Genomic DNA, 6,000 nt, shown 5'->3' with positions numbered 1-6,000 from the left:
ACAATGGCGATACAGACAAAAATCCCTATAATGTCCGTCGGCACGTAAATAGCCCCTTTGATCAACCAGTCCTTCCATGCACTTAGTCCCCAATCCCCCCATCCTGCCCAACCTGTTCCTTCCTTAATGGATCCTAACTGTTCATCTATTTTGTTCATGTACCGTGTTATGTTGGCGGTAGCATCGTCTAGCCCCATTATGCATTTGTTCTTTACAATAGCACAGAGCCCTCCCTCCCTGGCAAGGAGGTATTCGAGTGCATAGCGGTTTTGTATGGAGAAGAGCCGCAGTTGGTTAAGGCTGTCATTTATGAGTCTTAATTCTCCCCTGGTGGCGTTCCCAAGGCTCATGAGACCACAGGCCAGATAGTTCTGATTGTGGGCCGCCATAGTGGCTCCTGATGCTCCCAAAGAGAAAAATCCAGCTGCCCCGTATCTGGCTACCTGACCTGCGGTGAGGGTGGTCAGGACTTGGTAATCTGCACAAAATTCTTGGGAGACCTCTCTCTTGTACCTCCCGGACGGGCGGGACAGGGGACCTCAAGTCCCAGGGCAAGGGACCACGGTGGGGAGGAGGGTGCCATAGGCCACCAAGGAAGGATAAGGGTACTCCAGGAAGTTGGTAGCAATGCCGTTATAGAAGAAAAAATATCCCGGGAGGGTATACATGGTCTCAGTGCAACTTTTACCCTTTAGGTGTTTGTCGTCACTTCACTGCCCCACACCGGCAGAGGGGTACACTCGTTTGGTACCCCTGCGATAGTCAGGTAGTGGGAATACATGATCATTGACCCGAAGGTTGGTGCGGTTCCCCTCCCCACAAAGGAGTTGCACCCCCTGGGTCAGGGGCTGGCACTTTGTCTCATGGCAAGAGCAAGATATCCCTCAGGGGTCCTTGGGTGGGGTGACACTCCCTTTTCCTACAGGGCTTGGAGAGGCAGGTGACGTCATTCGAGACATACACGTCTGAACATCCCCACCCTGTTCCGAAGTAGCAGTTCTCATATACTCGGTCACCCTTCGGGGGTTTGGCATTCCCCTCCCACCAGAGATCTTCTTTCATCCATGGGAAGAGTCGAACCGCTTATGATCTATATGATCTGACTGCTTACTGATGGATGGGGGAAATAGGCAGTCCGTGACAGGGGCCTTGGAAGAGTCATAGGTGAGTTCCACCCTCTTTCCGGCAGGCAGTGTTTCGCTGGCAGGGGCGCATTGGAAGGGTTGATCGGCACAATCCCAGTGCGGGAAAATGGTGAAGAGCAAGGAGACACTGGTGGGATGGGGATAGCAAAGGATGGTCGTAGTTCCATACAGTCTTTTGTGCATGTTTTGGAAATAGTTCTCACTTATAAACCCCGAGGTAGGTCTTCCAAGGGTGGGGCCTTTGGGGAAACTCCAGTCCCTTTTCCGCCTTGAAATGTCCCTCTTTGATGTCTTTAGGGGGTGTGGTTCCTCGTCCAGAGCGTCCCGCAAACACTTCCTCTTGTGTAACAGGCCCCTTAATCGACCCTGTGCCTGATTTCTCTTGCAAGTAAAGTCGAACCTGCAATTCCGGTCCCGACAGGGAAGGGCCCAGTAGTTCCTTTTGCCTAGGACCAGTTGACAGACTGGTTATGTAAGTCTCCCAGTACAATAATTAACCCTGGTTACATTTCATTTCCCCAATTGGCCTTCATCATCGTGGCAAACCAGGACATCCTGGCTGCAAAGGTGGTATACTCTACTGTTCCTCCCCGAGTGACATCGATAGACCCGTCCCTCGACCTTTACCCTATACCCCACTATCCCTAAAAGAGTATAGATAACCAACAGCATCCTACCTTCCATTACCAGAGTACAATTTCAAGGATGTGGCACCACAAGGAAAAAAGGAATTTATACACACAACTGTTCAATCAAGTCCGTTTATCAGTCCCTTCATTTATCTGTAGTTTCTAGCAGATCCGGGGTCCAGCACTTGCAGTTGCTCAGATGAATCCAACGTTCTTGTCCTTTCACTTTGCAGTGTCTGCAGGAGGACCTGGTACGGTCCTTTCCACCAGGGTCCCAGCTTGGGTCGATCCCAGTTCCTTATTAGCACCCAATCTCCTGGTTCTGCTCCCTGTCACTCGCCTTCTCTGTCAGGAACGGGTCTTGAGGCTTCCTTCACCTGAGTGTGTAGAGACTTAAGAGACAAAGTTAAATGCTTGAGGTAACTCTGCAATTCCTCGCCCATCATTTGTAAATCTACTTGCACTGGCGGGGGGGTTTTGGTCACTGCCCCATGGGGTTCTATTCGGGCGTCCATAAACTATCTCAGCAGCAGTTAACCCGGTACTGGTTTGGGGTGTAATGCGCATGTGGTACAGTGCCAGGAGAAGGACTTTAAGCCAATTTAGTCCTGTGTCAAGGGTCAATTTAGTTAGTTTATCCTTCAGGGTGCCATTTGCACGTTCCACGATTCCTGCGGCTCGGGGGTGATGGGCACAGTGGAATTGTTGTTCAATCTTTAGTATTTCGCAGAGTTCTTTGTTTACTTTCCCAATGAGGTGCGGACTGTTATCAGATGAGAGTCTTTGTGGGATACCAAAACGAGGAATAACTTCTTTCAGCAGTATCCGCACTACCGTTGGAAGCCTTGTTGTTCGTTGTGGGGAAGGCTTCAATCCATTTGCTGAAGACGTCAATTATAACTAAACAGTACTTGTAACATTTCACCTTAGGTGACTCAATAAAGTCCATTTGTAATGTGTCAAATGATCCTGCTGGGCTTGGGGTGCACCCTTTATCACATCTAATAGATTTACCGGGTTTACTTTATGGCAAATTAAGCACCCCTTTGCCCGTCTCTCTGCTACCTCATTTAAACTGGGGGACCACCATGTTTTTAATAACAACATACACATTCTCTCTTTGCTGAGGTGGGTGTCAGAGTGGAGGCGGTCAACCAGGACAGGCAGGAGAGTATCAGGAATACAAGTCTGACCTGCTGGGGTCTGCCAGAAGCCCGTTGCATCATCAATAATACAACCATGTTTTTTCCAAACATCAATCTCTGTTGCAGGGGCGTCCCCCTGTAATCGCGCGATGTCAGATATGCCTGGGCTATCAACCGGCTGCCTGGCAGGCAGAAGGCGCGGGACTGAATCCACTGTCATTGTTTTAGAGGAGGAGGCTCTCTTGGCTGCCAAGTCTGCCCTGGCATTGCCTTTACTAATGGGAGAGCCATCGGATAAGTGGGCAGCACATTTTATAATAACAAGCTTCCCGGGGAGCTGGAGGGCTTGGAGCAAATTGTCAATGTAGGGGCCGTTGGCAATGCTTTTGCCAGCTGACGTTTGGAAGCCCCGCTGCGCCCAGAACGTACCAAAATCGTGAGCGACCCCAAATGCGTAGCGTAAATCTGTGTAAATATTGGTTGTCTGATCTGAGACGAGGATGCATGCGCAAGTGAGAGCGAAAAGCTCAGCCTGTTGGCCGAGACTGGTGGGTCCGCCTCCAAGATGGTGTGCGGGGTCACGACGACATAGCCCGATTGCCGGCCACCATCTGGGGAGACAGAGGACGAGCCGTCCACAAAAAGTATCAGGTCCGGATTGTCTAACTCAATGTCCTGGAGGTCTGGTCATGGGGAAATGAGGAAGTGGTTTCGCTCTACGCAGGAGTGGGGAGGCTCGGATAGAAGGTCGGGCCGGCGATCCACAAAGGTAGCAGGGTTAAGTGTGGTGCAATAGGCGAATGTCAGCAACAGATTATGGAGAAGAGCAATCTCGTAGCGGCTGAGTCGCGTCTGAGTGAGATGCTGAGTTTGGTGCGTAGTTAGAAGGGCAGTTACCGCATGGGAAGAGTAAACTGTCACCAGCTGATGCAGGGAAACTAAAAAGTTCCCTTGGGGTTGTCCTGTAGATCTTAATAGTACTCAGCAAATATTCAATAAATTCCTCCAGCTTCTGCTTTCTGTCCGGGGCGCCCTGCATCACTACCAGCATTTCATTGGGCTTCCAGGGGGTATACACAGAAACCGTCAAGGGATTTTGCACAGCATCCTCAGCCTGGGCTGGATTGTGACGAGGGTTAGGGACCTCTCGCATTGGCATCTGTAGGGGTGGGGGGAGAACTTGGATCTACCTGGGTATTTGGTGGGGTAGGGTCAATCAGGGTACTTACGAGCAAGGGCTGCATCAGGATTATCCTCGGGGTCAGTATCATCACTGGAGGTGGTAAGGTCTGAGTCAGGGTCAGACTCGTCCCCTTGGGGGTCTATCAAAGGGCCGTCACCCACATAGAGTTTCCGTCTTGTAGTCCATTTATGAGACATGCGGTTCTTAGGGGTCGCAGCTTGTATGTCCCCTTTTCTGGTTTTAGCTCGGGTACGGGCCGCAATGGGGTCGGGAGTGTATGGGGGGGTACGATCATGGGTCAAGGGCACAGGGGGAGCGGAAGGTTCTGAAGGTACAGGCGGGATGGGATTCGCAGCCCCTGCAGGTGAAGGGACCTGCTGCTGCTGCTCCTCCTCCTTAGTGTCCTCATTAGGGTCAAATAGGGTCTGCAGCCCAGTCGTATCCGGTGCCGGCCTTTTATCACCAAGTTTTACATTATGATCATCAGTCCTACGCTGCTCATCATAGATTTCACATGAGGCCTTCAGTACTGGCCAGCCCCTGGGTTTTCCGTCACTATCATTGATGGGTATCTTTCTGTTTTTGCATTCACTTCCCAGGAGGTCTGGCGGGAGCGCTCAATAAGTCTATTGGCCACGGTATGCCAATGCGTAGTCAGATCTTTCCATTTCTGTGAGACATTCTGTCACGACACCTGTCCCTCTGTTCATTTACACGAAGATCCCAGGTTCCCCCAATGGCCAAAATTCATTCCCCAACTTCTTATTCATCCTTGCACTCAGTCTCCGTAAATCCGTCTCGTTTTCAGGGAATTCTTTACACATTTTCCATAAATGGTGTATTTGGTCCTGATTTATCCAGAGTCTGGCCCATTTTGGTAACTTACTCTTGCATCCACTTCGGTGTCCTGACCTTCGCGTGGCAGATTTCTGCTCTTAACATCCAGTCTAAGGCAGGATGCGGTTTCAGTTAGATGTTGGAACCAGACCTTAATCAAATTAAATATGTATTGCTCCAGAGCTTCCAACCCCAAACCCCACACAGGGACTCTAACCCCACTTCCCAAACCAAGGGACTCTAACCCTGCTTCCTAATCCAGGGGACTCGAACCCCAAACTCTATGCAATTTTTACCAGTTATCTGTGTCTCCCAACTGAGGTTCTCCGTTTTGTCCATGGAGGCCGTAGGATGGTCAGCCGGAGCCAAAGGGGTCGGAACGGGGAGTCAGAGAGGGAGAGAGAGAGACCAAGAAAAATCTCTTGGAGGGCCCTTCCGTCTCAACTCGCTTGTACCTGCCCGCCGATCTCTTACACCAGACCCTGAATTCCCAACCGTTTGGCTCCTGGCTGGCTCGCCAAATTGTTCAACTGAAATTATTAACCTGCTCAGTTGAGGGAAAAACACCAGAGACACGAAATTACCTCTGAAGCGGTAGGATCTGATTTCTGGACATTAATAGATAGGCTGTTTGGGAAGGACAGAATGCAATTTGGGCCAAAGACAATTTGCAGTAATACTCACTAGGCCTGCTTTTTTTTGGCAGTCCTGAATATTGTTCCATTTTTCCATACAATTTTCTGTATATCTTCTTCTATAAACTCACCTCTTCCTTGTTTTGTCTCCATAATCTTGGACCAATCAGCCTTTTTAGGAAAGGCAGCATTAATGCATCGTACATATTTTTATAAAAATCTTCATTTGGCATGGTGGCAGGTCCTGGCCTGGCACTGTTAAATTGTTCTTGAAAGCCTTGAAATTTAACCTCGTAAAATTCTAATGGGGGGGGGGGGGGGCTAACCATAGCTTCATTAAGGTTTTAAAATCCATAATACTAGGTTTGTGACACAAAACGTCGACTGTACCCTTTTCCATAGATGCTGCCCGGCCTGCTGAGTTCC

The sequence above is a fragment of the Hypanus sabinus genome, chromosome X1, assembly GCF_030144855.1.
Source record: "Hypanus sabinus isolate sHypSab1 chromosome X1, sHypSab1.hap1, whole genome shotgun sequence".
Classification (NCBI taxonomy): Eukaryota; Metazoa; Chordata; class Chondrichthyes; order Myliobatiformes; family Dasyatidae; genus Hypanus; species Hypanus sabinus.
Note: the sequence above shows the minus strand (reverse complement) of the source record.